Source organism: Stigmatopora argus, chromosome 23, assembly GCF_051989625.1.
Source record: "Stigmatopora argus isolate UIUO_Sarg chromosome 23, RoL_Sarg_1.0, whole genome shotgun sequence".
Lineage (NCBI taxonomy): Eukaryota > Metazoa > Chordata > Actinopteri > Syngnathiformes > Syngnathidae > Stigmatopora > Stigmatopora argus.
In genome coordinates, this window is record NC_135409.1 from 4,982,090 (window position 1) to 4,994,329 (window position 12,240).

General features: G+C 41.1%; 1 pseudogene across 1 annotated transcript; it reads right to left on the bottom strand.

Annotated features, from left to right (window-relative positions):
• Window positions 1-192: 192 nt before the first annotated feature.
• LOC144069221 (fibulin-1-like) lies at window positions 193-10,738 on the bottom strand (annotated as a pseudogene). Its single transcript, XR_013298425.1, has 16 exons — window positions 10,456-10,738; window positions 10,252-10,372; window positions 9,018-9,153; window positions 8,796-8,949; window positions 8,334-8,432; window positions 7,726-8,035; window positions 7,510-7,647; window positions 6,368-6,511; window positions 6,168-6,290; window positions 5,157-5,282; window positions 4,959-5,078; window positions 4,052-4,183; window positions 3,864-3,987; window positions 1,896-2,038; window positions 1,466-1,600; window positions 193-607 (listed from the first exon to the last, which is right to left on the bottom strand). The product of XR_013298425.1 is annotated as a fibulin-1-like (transcript).
• Between the last annotated feature and the right edge of the window lie 1,502 nt (window positions 10,739-12,240).

The window sequence follows — 12,240 nt, forward strand, 5'->3', positions numbered from 1 at the left end:
CTCCCAAAACTGGAAGTTTGTTGAGGAAGACGACCGTGTAAAGTTACAGGGAAAACAGGACATTCTGTGGGACTTGGACGACTTTAGAAAATGTCTTAGATTTGATTTTTTTCAAGGCAGGGAGGATGTGGTGGATTCCCTCAGCCCCAAAAAATGACCACTCGAATGACAATTCATCTTTAAAAGTCACAATTACAACACAGATGCACGGTTTTATTAGAAAAAGCAGTGTCACAGTCATTACTCACATCGGTTGAACTGAGAAAAATGTCTTATGTACAAAAAAAAAAAACAATATGCAAAGTCCTGATTGACATCTAAGCTCGTCTTTGTGGCTAATTTTGGAGGTATTATTTACCTGGCAATTTGCATCATTAAAATGGAAGTAAGTAATGCAAAGTGGCTGGACATCCAAGATTTCTATCCACAAGAATTTAATAACAGTCATCTTAAATATGCGGTACAACTCAGAACCAGAATTCGGAGATGACAATGTAGATGACGGCGACGTTGCGGTGCGAGACCGATCCTGACTTCCTGTAGTTCAACAGCACTTGCAGCTCGATAGCCCGCGGCCCAACCAATGGCATCACCTGGTTCACCACACCTGGGGAAAAACATTTGGTTCACCGTACAGTGGTACCTCGAGATACGAGCTTAATTCGTTCCGGGATTGAGCTCCTATGTCGATTTTTTCGTAACTCAAACGAACGTTTCCCATTGAAATGAACTAAAAACAAATTCATTTGTTCCAACCCTCTGAAAAAACACCAAAAACAGCATATCGGATTGGAAAAACATTTTTATTTGTTCTAATTTGCCATCTATTAACAAAGCATCAAATAACTAGTGGTTTAATATTATACTAAAATGTTTTTAATATAACTAAAATTAGACGGATTTCGCGGAGGGTAGAGAGAGAGGGGGGACTTTTTGCACGGCAACCCGCTCGTAACAGAACATAAACAAATTTAAATGAACTTGGATTACGATGCAGACACACTCAAAAATACGTTTAATCGAACCTTACACTAAACTTAATTCTAATTTTGTTTTAAATGTTGATATCTTTCTTCTCCCGGCCGGGTTGGCTCTATTTGCCCCGCCTCCACCCTGAGTTTCAGATGCAACCTATCGATGGTAGTTTACTTTTGTATTCCCTTCAAAATATTCCGAAAATGATGCACACAAATGTCCTCACAATAGGATAACCCACGACCACTTGTCAACAAGTAGAATATCTAACTCGTATTAGCGATCGCCTCGCCATTCGCACTGACTAACGGGAAAAAAACTGAAAAAATGCAACGCAGTGCTCGCAGAGACATTACAAAGAGGGAGTTGCGGGGGGAGAGAGACAGTGGTCATGATGTTCTTATGAGCAGCCTCTCGCCCGAAATTTTAGGGCCACTCGTATGTGGAGGTAGCACTCACTGTATTTACAACGTAGAAGTAGAAGACTTACCAACGACGTAACCGTGGTGATGGCTCTTCGTCACTTGGAATGAGCTGCTGTCGTCCGTCTTCAGAATTTCAAAATCGACGTCAATATTGCTGTTGAAGGGTTGAGCTGGCAATGACGTGTGCAGTTTCACAATCTCTGCAGGGAGAAAGACGCAGATTCAGCTGAATTAAAAAAAACATGCCACGCCAACGTACGGCGCTTGAATCCCTACTATAGCATGAAGACAACGCATGTACATACAAACTCTTCTACACTCACACGTCGGTTCAGTGAAACTGCTCATGGCCATTGTTGGCTTTTATTAATGGGTAGACCTTGTTGTTTTACCTTGTTTTGTCGCCGGTGTTTTGGTCGCCTGTTGTCGCGGTCTGGGCGACCAAAAGACCGCGACCAAAAGACTGCGACCAATCGACCACACACGCCGTCTCACCTTCGGGTTGATCGAGGTGCCTGTAAGTTGGCTGAGAGACAACGATGTAATTGACAATTTGGATGGTGTCTTTCAAGCAGGCCACGTTGTTGGGGTGGCAGGCTTTGTGGCATCGCATCCGGACCGAGTTCTTGTCCACAGATCTGGAGATGGAGACACAAAACCAACAGTAAACACGTGATCAAGTCTGCATCATAAAGAATTTGCACTGGGCTTTCAAAATAAAACCGCAAAAAAAGTGCACGGGGACCAGATCCAACCAGCAGGTGAGTCCAACTGGCCAAGACTGTGCGGTCGGATTGGAATGCCCCCTCCAAAAAAATCGACATCTAATCCAATCTGGTGCCAGCATGTGCACAAGATCAACATTTTGACAAATAATACACATCTAAACAACGCAAAAAAATAAGAATCCTAAACTATCATTATTGTGATTGATGTGATATTGCGTATAAAGGCCCTCTAAAAATCCCCAAATTGACCATCACCGCAGTTATGTCCAATCGGTTTGTTTTTTTTTAATCAGTGGAAGACTGGAAAATAAAATAAAAATGTCCGCTTGCATTTACCCAGCTGACCCGACGTGGCTACTGGCGTTCCGGTATTGTTTACAGCAAATGAAGTGTTAATCACCTGACATCGATACTCAGAGGGGACCATCCATCATGAGTGGTTGCACCGCTAATTGGGTCGCCATGTTGATGCCAAAAAACATACGTGGCGAGCTTATTTTCCGTTCTTAAATGGAAAGGTCCTTTACACGTGTCGTTTTTTTGTCAGTTGAATTGCAAATACTTGAAAAAGATAAACAGTGAGGGGACGCTGCCACACAAATGGGCTGGAAAAAGGTCATGGAGCTTTTCAATGGTGCCCTCCAGCGAGTTAAATGGTGTACTACAAGAGTTTTTTCCAATTTTAAGTCCAAGATAGCAGAATCGGTCATTGAAGTCGCATTGTGACAAGTTTTAACACAAATTAAATGATAGAATCTTGTCAGAGAATTAGAAAAATCAATCCTAAAGATTAATAACTCGTGAAAATTGTGCAAAAAGTCATTTTTGTAACAGTTGGCTTCTGCATAGTTGAAACCCATGACGTTACGGAAGTAAGAATCCACCAGAAAGCGTATGACTCTCTATATTCTCTTATTTCATTCGCTAATTAGCTTTTGAAGCAAAAACTGCCTAGAACAAGGGTGTCAGACTCGTGTTGGTTCGCGGGCAGCTTTAACGTCAACTTGATTTCATGTGGGCCGGACCATTTTAGATATAATATTTCGATTTAAAGATTAAATCTGGATTAAAAACCATGAATATTCAGTTTTTTATAGCTCTAAAACAATGTTTATTTTAGCTTTTTTTTTAAATAGATTTTTAGATTTTACAAAATGATTTTTGAACTAAAAACACTTTAAAAAATGGATTAAAAAATTACAATTATTGATTTAAAAGAGGGAAAAATCAGGAAATTTTATATACATCTATACTCTTCATTTGAATTTGATCCTAAAACAGAAAGTCGGCACTCATGATTGACTTTCCCGGGCCACACAAAATGATGCGGCGGGCCAGATTTGGCCCCCGGGCCACCACTTTGACACACATGGCCTAGAACATTTGGACTCTGCTTCTCTCCTCTCTTTCGCTAGATTTCACTCACTCTACTTTTGACATTTACAGTGGTACCTCGAGATACGAGCTTAATTCCTTCCGGGCCTGATCTCGTATGTCGACTTTCTCGTAACTCAAACGAACGTTTCCCATTAAAATGAACTAAAAACAAATCCATTCGTTCCAACCCTCTGGAAAAACGGTAGCTGAGACTCGGATGTTATCGTGTGACGAATCGCAATACGAAATGTAAGCATGCATTGAAACCTAAATATTTTAGCATTTTTAGCCATTTTGACGCTAAAATTGAACATCCAAACCCGCAATGGTCTCACCCATGAACAAAGTGTGCACTCACCCCTGTGTCGCTTTCCTGTAGAAGGGCGGACACTCGAGGGCCAAACAGCGAAACCCCCCGAGGATGTTGAAGCATAACTCCGAGTCCTCGCAAGAGTAGTTCCCGGTGGCGCATTCGTCAATATCTGAACAGGAGACTCTTTATCGCTTAAACAACTTCCTATTTCCGCTTCCATCTCGAGTCCTCACCTTCACAGGTGCGGCCATCGGGCGCCAACGCGTAACCCTCAGGTGGACACGTGCAGTAGAAGCTCCCTGGGGCATTGGAGCAGCGATAGGGACACATTTGTCCGCCGGTGGGCAAGGCACACTCGTCGATATCTGACACGAAGCACACGTGAAGTCAATGTTACCTCTAATTTTTTTGTTTGTCTGGGCAGAAAGACAACCTCTCTGAGCACACTGAGTACTGGTGTGAGCAACATCATCATTGCTCGCTATGGGCACACACCAGTATCACACCTGCCACAAGAAGGTGCATGTCTACTACATATAAATGATATAGTAATAATAAAATGTAATGATTAATATCTATGAATGGACGGGCCACCGGATGAGTGGTTCGCACGTCGTCCTCACTGCTAAAAATAAAATAAAAATAATAATAAAAAAATTGGGATTTTATTTTGTGCGCTCCATATGATTTGCTGTGCGCAGACAAGACGAGATAAAAATAAAAATAAAAAATAATAAAAAAATTGGGATTTTATTTTGTGCGCTCCATATGATTTGCTGTGCGCAGACAAGACGAGATAAAAAAAAATATATATATAAAAAAATATAAAAATTGGGATTTTATTTTGTGCGCTCCATATGATTTGCTGTGCGCAGACAAGACGAGATAAAAAAAAATATATATATAAAAAAATATAAAAATTGGGATTTTATTTTGTGCGCTCCATATGATTTGCTGTGCGCAGACAAGACGAGATAAAAATAAAAAAATAAAAAAAATGGGATTTTATTTTGTGCGCTCCATATGATTTGCTGTGCGCAGAGAAGACGAGAGTAGTGCGCAATTGCGCAGGCGCGCATCTTAGAGGGAAGATTGCGCGAAGTAGCAGACAACTTCCCGCAAATTCAAAGCTTACCGTACCTTCGCACGTTACCCCGTCGAGATTGCTCAGTTGGTAGCCGAAGTGACAGGAGCACTCGTAGGAGCCGTAGACATTAGCGCATTCCTGGCTGCACGGTTTAGCCTCGCATTCGTCGACATCTGCCACGGGAAGGTCGCAAAAACACCAGTTAGAAAATTCCAATTCTTCTGGAGCCAAGCGTTTTTGGAATTTGGTACCTTCGCAATTCTTGCCATCCTCGGAGAGAAGGAAACCAGAGGAGCAGCTGCAAAGGTAAGACCCTTCTACGTTGATGCACAGGTGGACACATAACGTCTGGGGATAGTGGATGCACTCGTTGATATCTAAAAAGTGGAACATTAGCAATACTGATGATAGCAAAAGGTCGGGAATTACTTTTTTAAAAAAGACACTAAAAGGCTCAAAAATAAGTTTAATCGAACCTAACACTAAACGTAATTCTAATTTTGTTTAACATTTTGATACCTTTCTTCTCCCGGGTTGGCTCTTTTTGCCCCGCCTCCACACTGACTTTCAGTCTATATCGAGGGTTGTTTGAGTTTGTATTCCCTTCAAAATATTCCCAAAATGATGGACACAAATGTCCTCACAATAGGATAACGCACGACCACTTGCCAACGAGAAGTAGTATATAGGCCATTCGCACTGACTAACGGGAAGAAAAAAAACACTGAAAAAATGCAATGCTCCGCCCAGTGCTCGCAGAGACATTACAAAGAGGGAGTTGCGACCAGAGACATTACACAAGGGAGTTGCGGGGAGAGAGACAGTGGCCATGACGTTCTTATGAGCAGCCTCTCGCGTCCGCTGTCTGCTCGTATATCAAAATTTGTCTGGTATCTCAAGATAAATATTTGCCCGAAATTTTACTCGTATCTCAAATTGCTTGTATGTCTGGGGCACTCATATGTCAAGGTACCACTGTAATGACTTTACGGCAAAAGTAGTGACGTTCATATAAAAGAAATATCAGCTCCAAGTTTAAAAATCAAGGGTAAGTCCATTTTAAAGTGAATAGGTTTGGAAATGTCGAAAAATTGAAGCGCTTTTGTGGTTTCCCATTGAGTCCGAACACACCACTGACACTTTGTCGCTGTCCCTAAAATGCTCTCAAGAATTTACGGCATCTGAACTTAGCTTGTGAACTATGCGAAGTATAGACGGACACACTACAGACGTACGCATTCCAATTGAAATATTAACCTTACCTTCACAGAGCCTGGTGATGCTGTTGAACAAAAATCCACTATTGCATTTACAGCGGTACGTGCCCAACATGTTGATGCAGGGGTGGCCCCGACACGGCTTGTGCACTTGGCACTCGTCAACATCTGAAAAGGAGAAACATCATGGAAAAGCCATCTTGCCATTTTTTGAAAATTTTATTTCAAAACCAAGAAAATCCAACCTTCGCAGAGCGTTCCCTCCGCGTTCAAGTGGTAGCCTCGTCCGCAGGTGAGCGTGTCTCTGCGACAAGTATACGAGCCAATGGTGTTGGAGCACGTGTGGCCGTGTTGACAAAGACCCGAGTTGCCGACGCACTCGTCAACGTCTAAACAAGAGGGGAAAAACACGCGGGAGTCTTTAAAGTGGTTGAACGCTATCATCTGGCCCTTTTAGTAGTACGGTGGTACCTCGAGATACAAGCTTAATTCGTTCCGAGACAGCTCGTATGTCGATTTTCTCGTAATTCAAACAAATGTTTCCCATTGAAATGAACTAAAAACAAATTAATTTGTTCCAACCTTCTGAAAAAACACCCAAAACAGGATATTGGATTGGAAAAAATGTTTGATTTATTCTAATTTGCCGTCTATTAACAAAGTAACACATAACTAGTGGTTTAATATTACTAAAATGTGTTTAATATTATTAAAATTATACGGATTTCGCGGAGGGGAGAGACGGACGGACGGGGGACTCTGCACGGCAACGCGCTCGTAACATAACATAAACAAATTTAAATGAACTTGGATTACGATGCAGACACACTCAAAAATAAGTTTAATCTAAGCTTACACTAAATGTAATTCTAATTTTGTTTTACATTTTGATACTTTCTTCTCCCGGGTTGGCTCTTTTTGCCCCGCCTCCACACTGACTTTCAGATGCAACCTATCGAGGGTTGTTTGCTTTTATATTCCCTTCAAAATATTCCCAAAACGATGCACTCAAAGGTCCTCACAATAGGATAACGCACGACCACTTGCCAACAAGTAGTATATACGCCATTCACACTGACTAACGGGAGAAAAAAAACACTGAAAAAATGCAACGCTCCGCCCAGTGCTCGCAGAGACATTACAAAGAGGGAGTTGCGACCAGAGACATTACACGAGGGAGTTTTGGGGAGAGAGACAGTGGCCATGATGTTCTTATGAGCAGCATCTCGCGTCCGCTGTCTGCTCGTATATCAAAATTTGTCTGGTATCTCAAGATAAATATTTGCTCCAAATTTGACTCGTATCTCAAATTTCTCCTATGTCGGGCCACTCGTATGTTGAGGTACCACTGTATTTCATTTTGGGAAATTCACAAAAACGTAGTTACCGATACAGTTGGCGAAATCATCTGGGATGAAGCCTTGGGAACATATTTCCTTCAGGTAACAGCGGAAGGAACCTTCAGTATTGACGCACGTGAAGGTGGGCCCGCAGTTGTGGCGATTCGAAGCGCATTCGTCAATGTCTAAAAATGGCCAAAGGAATAAAATGCAAGGTAAAAACAGCTATCGCCGCCGGCCGCGATATTTCCCGACCGCGTTACCTCGGCATCGGTTACTGTCCGTCTGCTGGTAGCCAACGCCGCAGACGAGTTGGCGTTGACAGTGAAACGAGCCTTCCGTGTTGATGCACGTTTGGCCGGCGACACAGTTGTGGGCGCCCAGCCCGCACTCGTTAACATCTAACAATAAAACAACAATCATTTGAAAAATAAATGAGAAGAAGTAGTCGCTTAATTAATAAAGACGAAGATGACGACTCGCCTTCACAGGTGAGACCGTCACTTCCATGGCGATAACCGACAAAACAAGCGCAGATGCCGCCTTCCAAACAAAGCTGAGAGCAATTCCTGACTGGAAACAAATTGTATATTCAAGTAGTTTTTGTTGTTGTTGTTGTTGTCATTTTGATATCAACAAAAGAGATGGTTACATACCTGTCAACCTCTGCCGATAACTGCCCTTATAAATGATTATGATTCCCCTTACAAACCCCCCAAAAACCTTACAAACACCGTACGACTCGTACGGTGTTTGTAAGGTTTATTTGGGGGTTTGTAAGGTTTTTGGGGGGTTTGTAAGGGGAATCATAATCATTTATAAGGGCAGTTATCGGCAGAGGTTGACAGGTATGTGGTAATTCTGGTCAAACCTGAACAGTTGAATGACGCCACAGGAATATTGAGGGTAAAATTAAAATCCAGTGGTGGCACCAACGTCCCAGTCACTGTAAAGATTCTGGTAACATTCACTGGAAATGAAAAAGGCCAAAAATTAATAAACAAAGAGTTGAATCCGAGTTAACTCTTTTAATCTCACGCTAACAATGTCACCAAATTTACTCGTCTTATGTGTTAGGGAGAAAAACATACAGTGGCTTTTTTCACGGCAACGCGCTTGTAACATAACAAACAAATTGAAATGAACTTGGATTATGATGCAGAAACATCATTATGAGCAGCATCTGGCGTCCGCTGTCTGCTCGTATATCAAAATTTGTCTGGTATCTCAAGATAAATATTTGTCCGAAATTTTACTCGTATCTCAAATTTCTCGTATGTCTGGGGCACTCGTATGTCGAGGTACCACTGTACTGAACTTTAGAATGTCTCACCTTCTCCAGAGGAATTTTCTGCCGCCGTGTAGTTTTGGGCGCAGCAGGTTTTAGCCACGTGTTGGCACACTCTCCCCAACTCCACGTTAGACATGTCACAACTTCGCTCTTGTTCTGCTGACGCCATGCCCAACATGCAGCAGTCGCAGCACCTCTGAACGCAGCCGATAGCGGAATTGGGATCAAAAACAACAAGAGCTAGACGTGATAGCGAAGCGTCACCTTGGCGATCCGATTTTCCCAAGGTTGCCCGGGGAAGAAGTAACGTTCGCAAGCCCCCTGCATGTAAGCCGTGGAGGTGCCATAGTTGCAGAGTAAATCCTCCATGTGCGCCGTGCAGCATTGTTCCTGAGCCAACCTGTGCCGCAAACATCAACAACACCCGGAGTCAGATCATATTATGTTAACCTTATATTTAGCTCATTCTCCCTTTTATTGTGATCACTAACATAACCCACCCAAGAAAATGTAACGTATCCATTCTTTCCCATTCCACTGCATACTTTTTGACCAGCACGTCTTACACTCGGGTCAGACTTCTACCGTATTTTTCCATTTAATATACCTGGGTATATTAAATGATTTTTGCTTTTTGAGCCTCCCGTTTGTGCCCCATTTAATATTCCCCTGCCGATTAATATACCCGGATATATTAAACGGCAACTCAGCTTTTTTGGCAAGATTTGTATTGTGTTCATGGGGGCATAATTATAGATACACTTAAGTTCATTAAAATTCCAAGTCAGACTTTATTCAGCAGTAAGTAGTTTTAACCTGACCAGTAAGTACAGTTTTAGTCTGCAAAACGTTGATGCACCCCGTCACGGCATAAAGAGTTCGTATTGCAAGGGTGTCAGACTCGGCGGGTTGGTTCGCGGGCCGCTTTAACGTCAACTAGATTGCACGTGGGCCGGACCATTTTAGATATAATATTTAGATTTAAAGATTAAATTTGGATTAAAAGAACTGGATTAAAAGCCCTGAATATTCAGTTTTTTATAGATCTAAAACACTGTTTATTTTAGCTTTTTTAATATATTTTTAGATTTTACAAAATGATTTTTGAACTAAAACCCCAGAAAAATGGATTAAAACATTACAATTATTGATTTAAAAGGGGGAAAATCAGGAAATTTAATATACATCTATACTCTTTATTTTAATTTGATCCTAAAACAGTAAGTCGGCACTCGTGATTTACTTTCCCCGGCCACACAAAATGATGCGGCGGGCCAGATTTGGCCCCCGAGCCGCCACTTTGACACCATGGCACAGTGGATCGTACCTACCCGTTTGTGCGCCATTTAATATACCCCTGCCATTTAATATACCCGGGTATTTTCAATTGGGGCTATTTTAAACAGCAAAATACGGTAGTCCGAAAAAGAGGCTCGTTGAACAAAAAAAAAGCACATTTAGATGAAAGAAAAAAAATAGAATAAAAATAGTCTCTTACCTGCATGTGTGAGAGTGAGAGATATACGGCAGGTCGGTGCAGTTGAATATGTTCTGAGCCTTCTCCTTACCATCCAAACAACAGCCGTGGATTGTGTGCGGGTGCGTGGACCCTAACATGCCTGATAAAATAAAAAAAACATCAATGCGGAGGGATTAGTCTGGCTGTAATTCATGAAAAATGGAGCAATTGATGTGTTCTTACCGTAGCCACGGGAAAACCCACACAAAAGGAGGAGGTAAATCCACATGGCTAAGTCGGGCTGAGTTTACAGAGATGGGCTGGGAAGAACGCGGTTTGCCTTGGAAACGTGGGAGTGTGTGAGAGGGTGGTGGGGAGAGGCTTGGAATGACATCGGCGCAGTTATGACTTTAGAAAAAAGGGCGGGAAGAAAAAAAAAATTGATACAACCAAAAATGTTTCAAGTAAAGAAAAGTATTTACTTTGGCTAACGTGTTGGTAAACATCATCAAAATGTAAAACTGGCTTGAGGAAGGTCCTTATGTATTTTTATTTTTTCTTTGTTTTTATTTACTAAATTTGATTTTTATTTTTTATTTTTCAGGGCAAAATACACATTAATATGACGGCTAAATTTGAGACCCCTCTAATTGATGAAATGCTAGATTTGTTTGTATTCCCAGTCATTTCCGTGTACAAACGACTTATTTATATACTTATTTTGATCTAAATTATACAATACATTCAGTGTTAAATTCCTTAAATCTGAATATCTTTTTTTAAATATCCTTTGATCGCTCAAAACCAGTCCACATTTCAAGTTTTCAAGTCGTACAATGGGATAATCTGTGTTCCAAATTTGTTCCGCATAACAAGTACGAGGCCACTGAACAGGTGAGTTACGTTCTATTCTAAGAATTGTCTACGACTGATAAACGTTTATCTGCAGAGATTAAGGACGAGGTAAAAAAAAAAAAAACAAGGTTATTGCTAGATATTTTTTCTCCCTTTTAGATGAGCTAATGTCGAAGATAAAGCAGATAAGACACCACTGTTTGTTTTCTTTCAAAAGGGATGTTTAAATGGACAAACGTTTATCGGGACAGGATATACAGTCGTGAACATGTTAACGATCAAAGTACTCCTAGAAAACGGGTGGCGAACCCGCAACTTTCTTCTTATTCTATTTTGTATGTACTGTGGCTCTTTGCCTTGTTGAATGTTTGGCTTGTTTTGTAAGAGGAAGAAAGTGTTATGGTGAAAAAAAAATGCTTTTAATTGTGTGTTTTGTGTGTGTGTCTGTCTATCTTGGTACCTCGACATACGAGCAATTTGAGATACAAGTCAAATTTGGAGCAAATATTTATCTTGAGATACGAGACAAATTTTGGTATACGAGCAGACAGCGGACGCGAGATGTCGCTCATAAGAACATCATGGACACTGTCTCTCTCACCGCAACTCCTTCTTTGTAATGTCTCTGTGAGCACTGGGCGGAGTATTGCATTTTTTCAGTTGTTTTTTTCCGTTAGTCTTTGCGAATGGCGAGAAGATCGCGAATACGAAATGTATATATACTACTCGTTGGCAAGTGGTCGTGCGTTATCCTATTGTGAGGACATTTGTGTGGATCATTTTGGTAATATTTTGAAGGGAATACAAAAGCAAACAACCCTCGATAGGTTGCATCTGAAAGTCAGGGTGGAGGCGGGGCAAATAGAGCCAACGGTATCAAAATTTAAAACAAAATTAGAATTAATTTGAGTGTAAGGTTAGATTAAACTTATTTTTGAGTCTGCATCATAATCCAAGTTCATTTAAATTTGTTTTTGTTATGTTACAAGCGCGTTGCCGTGCAAAAAGTCCCCCGCCTCTCTCTGTCCCCCCTTCGAAATCTGTATAATCTTAGTACTATTAAACAAATTTCAGTAATATTAAACCACTAGTTATTTGTTACTTTGTTAATAGATGGCGAATTGGAACAAATAAAAAAGTTTTTCCAATCCAATATCCTGTTTTTGGTGTTTT